The 10,748-nt window shown below is 50.9% G+C and overlaps 1 protein-coding gene across 5 annotated transcripts in view; it reads left to right on the top strand.

Moving 5' to 3' along the window:
• The first annotated feature begins 9,408 nt into the window (after positions 1-9,408).
• Positions 9,409-10,748, top strand: part of SLC8B1 (solute carrier family 8 member B1) — a 36,217-nt gene continuing 34,877 nt past the window's right edge. For all 5 annotated transcript variants that reach the window (XM_047088095.1, XM_047088096.1, XM_047088093.1 and 2 more), the window contains exons 1-2: positions 9,409-9,565; positions 9,947-10,101. The gene's annotated coding sequence lies outside the window, so the exon portion shown is untranslated. The remainder of the gene's footprint in view (positions 9,566-9,946; positions 10,102-10,748) is intronic.

Here is a 10,748-nt window from a genome sequence, read left to right as displayed (position 1 = left end):
AGTAATGGGACCCTCTCCCTCTGCCTCCTAATGACCCCCCGTGGTGCCCCCCAGCTTGCTCCGGGCCCCACGCAAAGGGGCAAGACCTCATGAGTCAGGATCCTGGCCTGTCCCCCACACCTAGCAGGTGCTACCCGCACCACAGCCAGGTTTTGAGGTCTCCACCATCCAAAGCGGCCATCTCTGCCAAGAAAACAGGCTCCCGGGCAGAGAGGGCACTGCTCGGGCTCAGGGATGGCCCAGGCGGTGCCTGGCAGGCCCCCTGCTGTGAGAGCATTGCCCCAGCGCAGGGCCTCTGATCCTCCCCATGGATCATATGACCCCCCCCCCCCATGGCCACTGCTGCGGCTCTGCTGTGACCAGTCACTCTGGATGTGCTGCATGTGACCGCGGAGCAATTCTGTGTTCCCGGAGACTCGACCCCTGATAACATCTGCCATCCACCTGCTGAGCGCTGACAAATCCCAAGCATCTGATGTGCGTTTTCCCCTTCAATCTTTTCAACAAGCCTGAGAGATCCAAGAGCCCTTCAGCCCGTTTTAAAAGTAGAAAAAAACCAGAGTCCGAGAGGAGAGGTGACTTTCCCCAGGGACAGTTTCAAGTGAGTAGCGTACCTGAGTCTGGCTGAGCCAAGACCTAATTCTTATCCAGGACATAACAGGGGACCTCAAGATGGGCAGCCTTCCAATGTGCAGAGTCTCCCCCAAAACTGGTTTAACAATGTCATTTTGTAGAGGTAACAATGGCAAGACAAGACCCCCATAGAAAAATACTCAAAGGTGCTCGCTCAACGTCGCTCCTCATCAGGGAAATACAAATCAACACCACACTCAGATATCACCTCACGTCAGTCAGAGTGGCCAAAATGAACAAATCAGGAGACTATAGATGCTGGCGAGGATGTGGAGAAACGGGAACCCTCTTGCACTGTTGGTGGGAATGCAAATTGGTGCAGCCGCTCTGGAAAACAGTGTGGAGGTTCCTCAGAAAATTAAAAATAGACCTACCCTATGACCCAGCAATAGCACTGCTAGGAATTTACCCAAGGGATACAGAAGTACTGATGCATAGGGGCACTTGTACCCCAATGTTTATAGCAGCACTCTCAACAGTAGCCAAATTATGGAAAGAGCCTAAATGTCCATCAACGGATGAATGGATAAAGAAATTGTGGTTTATATACACAATGGAGTACTACACGGCAATGAGAAAGGACGAAATATGGCCCTTTGTAGCAACGTGGATGGAACTGGAGAGTGTTACGCTAAGTGAAATAAGTCATACAGAGAAAGACAGATACCATATGGTTTCACTCTTATGTGGATCTTGAGAAACTTGACAGAAACCCATGGGGGAGGGGAAGGAAAAAAAAAAAAAGAGGTTAGAGTGGGAGAGAGCCAAAGCATAAGAGACTCTTAAAAACTGAGAACAAACTGAGGGTTGATGGGGGGTGGGAGGGAGGGGAGGGTGGGTGATGGGTATTGAGGAGGGCACCTTTTGGGATGAGCACTGGGTGTTGTATGGAAACCAATTTGACAATAAATTTCATATATTGAAAAATAAAAAAAATAATAAAAAATTAAAAAGAAAAGAAAAGAAAAATACTCAAAGGATGTGAGCTAGCAGAACATGAAAAGAAAAATGCGAGTAGCCACCAGGGTTGTGAAAATTCTCCAGTTTTGCCAACAGGGAAAAAAAAATACAAATTAAAGCAGCGATGAGAAAGCATTTTTTTTTTTTTTTTTTTTTTTTTTTTTTTTTTTTTACCCATTGGCAAGAGTTAGCAAAATTGTTAAAAATCAGTCTGGTGAGCACGCAGGGAATGATTTTATTCCCTGCTCTGCCATTGCCAGTGGGAGCGTGGACTGCTGCGGTTTCCTAGGGAAGTATCTGCTGGAGTCTCTCAACGTTTATTATTATTTTTTCATTTTTGTAATGTTTGACTTATTTCTGAGAGAGCGAGAGAAAGACAGAGCACGAGCGGGGGAGGGGCAGAGAGAGAGGGAGACACAGAATCCGAAGCAGGCTCCGGGCTCCGAGCGGTCCACACAGAGCCCGACGCGGGGCTCGAACCCACGAACCGTGAGATCACGAGTTGAGCCGAAGTCGGACGCTTAACCGACTGAGCCACCCAGGCGCCCCTCTCTTGGCATTTAAAACACACATGCCTGTTGACCTGCCCTCTGCTTTTGGGAATCTGTCCTACAGAGAGAAAAGCACGTGCACCCAAGGAAATGTCTGCAAGGATGTTTATGGAGCATTGTTTATAGGGGGCAAAACCCGGAAGCTTAGCAAGTACCCAGCAACAGGGGGGTGTTTGCAAAGTTACAGTGCTTTCCTCTGTCCACCAGAATATTAAGCAACTATTATAAACAATAATTTTGGGGCACACGGGTGGCTCAGTTGATTAAGCATCCAACTCTTGATCTCAGCTCAGGTCTGGATCTCAGAGTCATGAGTTCAAGCCCCACATTGGCCTCTGCACTGGACGTGAAGTCCAGTTAAAAAAAAAAAGAAAGAAAGAAAGGGGTGCCTGGGCGGCTCAGTCGGTTAAGTGTCAAACTTCGGCCCAGGTCACGATCTCATGGTTTGTGGGTTCGAGCCCCGTGTTGGGCTCGGTGCGGACAGCTCGGAACCTGGAGCCTGCTTCAGATTCTGTGTCTCCCTCTCTGTCTGCCCCTCCCCCACTTGCTCTCTGTCTCTGTCTCTCTCTCTCTCCAAAATAAATAAACATTAAAAAAAATTTTTTTTAAGAAAAAGAATGATTTAATGATTTTAGACTTAAATGTCCTGGCATGAGGGACGCCCATAAAATGTTATCAATTTTTTAAAATGCAAGTTATAAGATAACATCAATCTCAGGAGTCTTTTATAAAAATGTAATGAAGTCAAAGTTGGGATCCCTGCATGGCATATATTTACACACACCTGCTCTCACCTGGTTGTCTGGGGCAGGGCAGGGGCAGGGTAGAGGGGTGGTGGGTCCACAGAAAGGGGGAGGAGGGCAGAATGAATTTCATGATATATTGTATTGGCTTTCAGACTTTAGTCACTATCCTTCCGCCCTTCCGATAACAAAAGAAACAAATGGAATGCTGTCGTGTGTAAAAACACGCATTTACGCCTCCTTCACACCTGGATCCTTGCTCTGGCCCAAGCAATCTCACTTCTTGGTTTATGACTGTGAAGGTCAAGGTTATAGGTCCGCTTGGCTGGACCATAGTCCCCAGTTGGCTGTTCATCAAGCATTGAGCTAGCTGTTGCTGTGAAGGAATTTTGTAGATGTGATTAAAGTCCATAATCAGTTGCCTTCAAGCAAAGGAGGCTATCCTGGCTCATCTGGGTGGGTCTGATCCAATCTGTCGAAAAGCCTTAAGAGCAGACCCAACCATCCCCCAAGAAATTCCACTTGTGATGGCTCATGCCTAGGCCTTTCCAGCTGCCCTCTGGATTTCGGACTCACCCAACTGGCTCCCACAGTCTTGTAAATCCCTCCTTGCAGTGCATCTCTGAACCCCGATCTCCTCCTGGTTGTTCCTGGTTGAACCCCAGCTGACACAATGCCCTAGGAAAAGTTTTTTGCAAACGCACCAGGAGACGTGTAAAAAAGATGACATTGATTAGCAATAACCCCGGGGACAACCCACGTACATCCATCAACGGAAAAATGGCCCACAAACCCTGGTACAGTCATGCAACGACTATGACATAGCACTGGGCACACGGCAGCTGTGGCCACACAGGACAACACGCACGAAGCCCGCGAACGGGAAGGCAAACGAAAAAAGTAGCAGAGGAATATGTAAAATACTGCTCCATTTCCATAGAGTTCAAAGACAGGCAGAAGAAAATAAGTCGCTGCTTAGGCAAACGTATGTAATGATAAATGTATGCATGTATATTTGATGTAGATATAATCTACATTATAATCTACCACAATATACAATATCTCTTATATTATAAGAGATATACAATATCTCTTATATTATAAGAGATATACAATATCTCTTATATTATAAGAGATATACAATATCTCTTATATTATAAGAGATATACAATATCTCTTATATTATAAGAGATATACAATATCTCTTATATTATAAGAGATATACAATATCTCTTATATTATAAGAGATATACAATATCTCTTATATTATAAGAGATATACAATATCTCTTATAATATAAGAGATATACAATATCTCTTATAATATAAGAGATATACAATATCTCTTATAATATAAGAGATATACAATATCTCTTATAATATAAGAGATATACAATATCTCTTATATTATAAGAGATATACAATATCTCTTATATTATAAGAGATATACAATATCTCTTATATTATAAGAGATATACAATATCTCTTATATGATGAGCATCAAAGCAAATACATTAGAAATAATATATACACACATTTTATGTTTCATATATATATGAAACAAAGTTTTATACACACGATGGGAGAATGATTTTTTTAAGTTTATTTTTTTTTTTTCAACGTTTATTTATTTTTGGGACAGAGAGAGACAGAGCATGAACGGGGGAGGGGCAGAGAGAGAGGGAGACACAGAATCAGAAACAGGCTCCAGGCTCTGAGCCATCAGCCCAGAGCCCGACGCGGGGCTCGAACCCACGGACCGCGAGATCGTGACCTGGGTGAAGTCGGACGCTTAACCGACTGCGCCACCCAGGCGCCCCTTTTAAGTTTATTTTTGAGGGGAGAGAGAGAGAGAGAGTGGGGGAGGGGCAGAAAGAGAGGGAGAGAGCAACTCCCAAGCAGGTTCCATGCTGTGGGCGTAGATCCCCATCCGGGGCTTGATCTCATGAACCATGAAATCATGACCTGAGCCCAAATCCAGAGTCAGATGCTTAACACACTGAGCCACCCAGGCGCCCCTGTGATGGGAGAATGATTTAAATAATCATCAAGTTGATGGTGATTTCAGGGACTCTGAATGTACTGATAAGGTTCTGTTTTTTAATCTGAATGGAGAGTATTTGGGTGTTGATTTTATTATTTTAACTGCAAATAAGTAACTATTTTTGCCCCATTTTGCACATAAAATATAGTCCACAATAAAACATTTTAAAAAACAAGGCCAGCAAGCAAATAAAAGGCAAGCCTCCATTGGAAGAGGAAGCCAAGTGTATATGGAGTAGCTTGGTGGAGGTTGACCAGATGTTCTCCAGGAACAGGAACGCGTTCTAGAACACGAGGGTGGGGAGGCACCAGGTAGAACATCACAGAGCCAGCGTGCGCTGCTCTCCGGCCTCAGCCCCGCTCTCTCAGTTCAGAGTTCCAAGCTCAGCACACCACATATGATCTAAATTGCTTCCCTGAGGCAGTTGTTAGTGGGTCGAAAGGCAGATTTTATCTCTCTGAAGAAGGAGGAGAAGGGGGAGGGGGAAAGGGAAGAGAAGAAAGAAAAACAGAACGTTAAATGGCTTTGTGGCAATATTTCCCAGGAGATCCCATAAGTGGTCGACCCAGCCGGCTGTTGTGGGACCGTTAGGGGTTTCTAATTGTTGCACAACTGTAAAGATTGCTGCTGAGAACACTCTTGCGCTCAGTGCATTGCCCATATCTTCTCTTTTTCACCACAGATACCTCTGGAGCATCTCTGGCGGCACAAAAGGCACACGTGTTTTTGAGGCCCTTGGAATTGACGTGTATCCATTGCCAAGTCACTTTCTAGAAAGACTATTCCAATGGAGACCCCCCCACACACACACACACAAAGCCAGTGAAAACACTTCCTCTGGTAATTGGGCTGCTGTGATAGGTAGTGAGCGCCACATCCGTGGGGGAAGTTAAGTAGGTGTGATGTGACCATTTGCTCAGGGCTGCTAGGATCAGGAAGCCACGTGGATTGGTTGCAGGTGAGACTCAGGCTCCCCGACGGGACCTTCCAGGTCTCTGGGCCTGAGACTGAAATTTCTGATTCTCTCGTTCCCCTCCGATGTTCCGCTTTCAGCCTCACCGCTTCTACTTGCGCTGTTTCCGGAGCTCCCTCCGTATGCCCCGGGCCCCCTGAACAGGGGTGCGGAGTGTTGGGCAGAGCTGACCTGACCTTTGGCGTGATGGGGGACGCCAGGCCCAGGGTGGTGAAGGGGACTCATTCGAGGTCCCCCAGACCTAGGCGCAAATCCCAACTCTGACGCTTCCCAGGGAGTGCCTTGGGCCCGGGTCACTTCATTTCCTGAACCTCAGTTTCCCTGCTCTGTGCAAGGGGGATCGCTGTGGGCCTCGACCCCTAGGACTGTTAAACGTGACAAGCACGTGAACACTCAGTGCAAATTAAGTCTGCGATAAACTGTGGTTATTTATCCGGTTTACGCTGAGCCCCGGGCCAGCCTGCCCGTGTTGCTGCAGGCAGCTGTCCACGCACTGGGATCTGAGGGTCTTTTCTCCTCCTATCCCCAAAATACAATTCCCCTCCCGCGGCTCGGCCCGCCACCTAAATATGCACCATTTGACTCCTCCCTCCGTGGAGTCAGGCACGGTGGCGGATTGTACTTTCCCAGCAGAGTCCACATTGAGAGCTCACGTATCCCACCGTCTTCCTATGAGAGGAGCCTGACGTATCTCCCACCGAGAGGTAGAATCTGCTTCTTCTCGAATCTGGGGGGATCCGTGACACAGCATCACTTCCACAACCAGCCATAAAAGGCAATGTGGCCGCTGCCCCGAGCCCCGGAGCCTTGACGTGCATACCCTGAGCTGCCCCAGCCCCTGGCTGTGCCATCCGTGGAGTCCGGCTGCCCGAGGCTGCCGTGCTCTATCTAGGGAAGCCCGGAGAGCGGCTCCTGCAGAGAAATCTACACGGAGATGCCCCGAGACTCCACGAAGAAAGAGGAATGTCCGGGCGGCCCCCAGCCGCCCCTGCCCAGCCACCGCACCCGAGCAAGCACAGAAGAGCCCTGCTCCTGTACCACCCGAGGGGCCCTTCCCGAATTCTTGACCCGTAGAAACTCCGACATATAATAAAACGTGCTTGTTTGCGGAGGGCGGCTATAGACACCCGATGCAAGCGTGAAATCCTCATTCAACATCGACGTTTTCACCCGCTGGGTGTCAGACGCTGGGTCAGGCTCTTCCACCCTCAGCAATAATAATGACGGTGATAATGATGATAATAACAGCAACCTCCGTGTGTTCACCTCTTATGAGTACCGCGCAGTGGGTTATGGGTTTTACATATATAATCTCACGACAGTCCCGTGAGTGCCGTTAGGTGTTGTTACCAACCCATTTTCCAGATGGGGAAACTCAGCCTCAAAAAGATGAAATGATTTGTCCGAGGTCAAGTAGCCAGTAAATGGCAGAGTTAGAACTTGAACTTGGATTGGGTGATTCCTGAGGCTACTCCTACGATGACTCATGATATCCAAATGGCCTTTCCCAGGGGCGCCTGGGTGGCTTGGTTGAGCATCTGACTTCAGCTCCAGTCATGAGCTCACGGTTTGTGAGTTCGAGCCCCGTGTTGGGCTCTGCGCCGACAGCTCAGAGCCTGGAGCCTGCTTTGGATTCTGTGTCTCCTTCTCTCTCTCTCTCTGCCCCTCCCCCACTTGTGCACATGCGTGCACTCTTGCTCTCTCTCTCTTTCTTAAAAAGTAAATAAAGATTTTTAAAAAATGGCCTTTCCCAGACTGGGAAATAGGCCTTAACCCTGAACACTGTCCACCAGGGCAAGGGCAAACCACACGCTGTGTCCCAGGCCCCATTTGTCTCCCCTCTCTGTCCCCCATGAGTCTTTCCCTCCCTTGGCTCTTTCTTGGGGTCTCTCAACATGTACCCTTCCTCCTCCCCACCCCCCCTCCCCACCCCCGCAGCCCTGGGAGACCAGGAGATAGTGATCCGCTTGCACAGCTGACCTAGATGGTGACACTGAGTTTCTTCTGCTGGCTGGGACATCAAGTACCAGTTAGGGCCCCTTAGGGAACGAGGACTTTGGTTCCAAACTCAGCAATTTCGGAGCTACTTCTCCAAGCAGCGGGTGCCCTGGGGAACAGCTGACCACAGAGGGGGCGCGGTCATTCCCCTGCCCAGACACTAGCTGGGGCACCCCTGGCCTGCACCCTGCTCGGATAGACTCCCAGCTGGCGAGGGATCAGGTGTGTAAGCCCCTATATTGCAGGATTCATGAAATAATGGTTGCCGCGATGCCTTCCATGGAGGGAGTACTCACTCAGCCCCCAGGCATAAGGCCCAGGCCTTTACACACAGTGTTGGATTTCATTTTGCAAGGACTCCTCGTGGTAGGTACTATTATCAACCTCATTTGCCAGGGAAGGAAAGTGAGGCTCTTAGAGTGTGTTTACCAAAGGTTGCAAAGAAACCAGACGCTCTGAGATTCCAAAGATATCATGCACTGGGCCACCGTGTCATCCGTGTCCCAGAGTGGGGACCCAGGGGTATGCTCTTTTTTGACGGTGAGGAACCCGGGAGGGTGGGGGCGACGGAGGCTGGGGGGAGGGTGGGCCAGGCGCATGAGTAAGATTTTTGTCAGGTGGAAAAGGGAAGCGTGGCATCCGGGGAAGGGAGCTCAGAAGGAACAGAGGTGCTGGCCGCGTGTAAATAGCAGGGTGTTCAGGGAATGGGGAACCCTCCCCGGGACAGAGCGGGAGGGGGTGGCGGCGGGGTGGGGGGGGGTACAAGATGAGGTCAGAAAGGGGCGCGAGGGCTGGACGCTGAGGGGCCCCAAACGCCTCCGGCAGGTGATGGTGAACCGGGGCACCGGGAGAGCCAGGCGGAGGCGTCCGACGTGCAAGGGCGGGGGGCGGAGCGAGCCTGCGGAGCTGCGGGGGAGGGGACGTCGGCCCCAGCTCCAACCTGCTGTCCTGCCGCCCAGCCCTCGGAAAGACGCCGAAGACGCGAACCTCCCCAGGGGCTGGGAATCGGGGAGGGGTAGGAGTAGAGCACCGACTCCCCTGTCTTGACTTATTTGCCTTATTCCTCTTTTAGAAGCGATGCTACTAGAGAGAGTGCTGACCCCAATCAGGAGGTCTCGCGAACGGAGGCATTTCAGGCAGGGCAGCCGCAATATTTGCGGGACCCGCCTCTCCTGGGACCCTCTCGAGCGCCCCTTACCACCGCTGATTTTACCAGAAGCATCTAGGAGTAAACCTCCTAATTTCATTCTCTAACTGCCCCTCTCCGGCCTCCTGCTCTCTTTACCCTTCAGGTTTTATCTCAGCTTCCGCCGGAGCCGCTACGGCGAAACCGACAGGCTGGAGACTGAGAAAGGAGGGCGGCTGGCGGGGAGGAACCCCGAGACCTCCCCGGGACCTCGCGGGGGCCTGTGCCTTTAAGGGAGGGGGCGGGACCAGCGTTCGGGGCGTGTCCTTGGGCGGGCCCAGCGAGGGCGGGGCCACGGTGGGGCGGGGCGGGGACGAACCGGGGAAGTGCCCAGGACTCTGCAGCGGGCCGGGCGCCCAGGTCGGCGGCCACGGGGGCGAAAGGTCCGGCTGCGCGGGCCGGCGGCCGGGGACCGGGAAGGCCGCGAGGCCCGGCGGGATCGAGGTTCGGAGTTTGCGGGTCCGAGGCCCGGCCAGAGGTAAGCGGAGCCTCCTCGCCCGCCAGGGCACCGCCTGAGGGCCGGGCACCCGGACTTCAACTTCTCAATTTTCTCAAAGATTAGGAAACACTTTGATGTTCCCGGAGTCTCGCACCTAGAAAGTGCAGCCGCAGATGGGGTTGAAGCCCAACTTCCTGTGCCCGCCTCTTCCTATCAGGACTGCACATCTAATGAGCGTTGGGCTTCGGACAGGCGTACAGAAGGCGCTCGATACATGCTCTCTTTGTGAATGAGTACAAGCAATCCGTCGTCCAAAGAGAGGGAGGTCCTGACCCTCAAGCTGGGGACGCCAGAGATTCAGACATTTATTGAGCTTTTACTATGTGCCCCGATGGGCCAGCATGTGGCTTCATTTTGCAGATACCGAATCAGAAGCTCAGAGAGGCGAAGTGACCTCCCCAAGGCCGCACGGCTCGTTAAGTGGCCGTTACCGGATTGGAAACTTGCGGTGTCCGGTTCCAAGTAGGTGCCAAGTGAAGTTCCAGAAAACAAGAGAAGAGGGGGAAAGTCACCAGGTAAGAAAAGAGCGCAGGGACGGGCCCCTTCTGCCCCCTCCTCTTCCCTTCTTTTCTTCTGGGGTCTCCCCCTCCCCCTCCTGCCTGGTCAGGTCATTGAGAAACATCTGTATAAAGAATTACAAAAACAAACAAACAAAAAAGCCCAATGTGGTTTTCTGGACTTCGCTTCTCGTGAGGGCAAAAACAAAGCATGCTCGTGTATATAACACGTGGGAGAGCCAGGAGAAGGAAATCGGTGTGCCCAGGACCTGTTTTTGTTTTGTTTTGTTTTCTTTCCAGTTTGATTTCCTTGGGAGGAAATAAAGCTGGCTTTGCCCTGGTGTCGAGGTAAAAGGCAGATGCTAGGACCCAGCTCAGCTCGGCTGCTAACAGGCTGTGTGATTTTGAGCAACGCACTTCCCTCTGGGCCTTGATTTCCCCATCCCAGGAGCTGTGTGGGCTTTGGGACCTCCTTGCCATGTGACTTTGGGCAGGTTAGGGAACTCCTCAGAGCCCAGCTCCCTCCTCTGTGCAAGGGGCGGGGACGTGACCTCTCCACCGCTGTCCTGAGGGCTGGATGAGAGAGGTGAGGCACAGCGGCTGGGGAAACAGACCTGGCTCTGTGCCCAGGTTTGCTCATCCGTAGAATGGAAATAATAACAGTG

The sequence above is a fragment of the Lynx rufus genome, unplaced genomic scaffold (assembly GCF_022079265.1).
Source record: "Lynx rufus isolate CCGP_SWC_20201006 ecotype Redwood Valley unplaced genomic scaffold, mLynRuf1.p SCAF_24, whole genome shotgun sequence".
Lineage (NCBI taxonomy): Eukaryota > Metazoa > Chordata > Mammalia > Carnivora > Felidae > Lynx > Lynx rufus.
Note: the sequence above shows the minus strand (reverse complement) of the source record. Positions and strands in the feature narration are given on the sequence as shown.